Source organism: Brachyhypopomus gauderio, unplaced genomic scaffold (assembly GCF_052324685.1).
Source record: "Brachyhypopomus gauderio isolate BG-103 unplaced genomic scaffold, BGAUD_0.2 sc96, whole genome shotgun sequence".
In the NCBI taxonomy this organism is placed as follows: Eukaryota; Metazoa; Chordata; class Actinopteri; order Gymnotiformes; family Hypopomidae; genus Brachyhypopomus; species Brachyhypopomus gauderio.
The window spans coordinates 777,184-777,458 of record NW_027506917.1 but is presented as its reverse complement, the minus strand read 5'-3'; positions in this window follow the sequence as shown (position 1 = coordinate 777,458).

The following is a 275-nucleotide window of genomic DNA, read 5'->3' as shown; positions in this document are numbered from 1 at the left end:
CTCAATCGCCCAGTGATCTGCTGTGTGTGTGTGTGCGTGTGTGCGTGCGTGTCTGCGGGTGCTTGGCAACTGTGCATTCCAGACCACTCCCTGCTCCACACGGCTCTCGGCGCACACCGCGTGAGCAAAGCTCACCGCCACTGCCTCTCGGATTCCCACCGCACTCAGCACCGGTAAGAGTGACCGGTGTGCACGAGCATCGGATTGGGGGGGGGGGGGGGGGGGGGGGGGGGGTGTTCAGGGGAGTCTGGGGGGTGGAGCTGGTAGGATGGAGG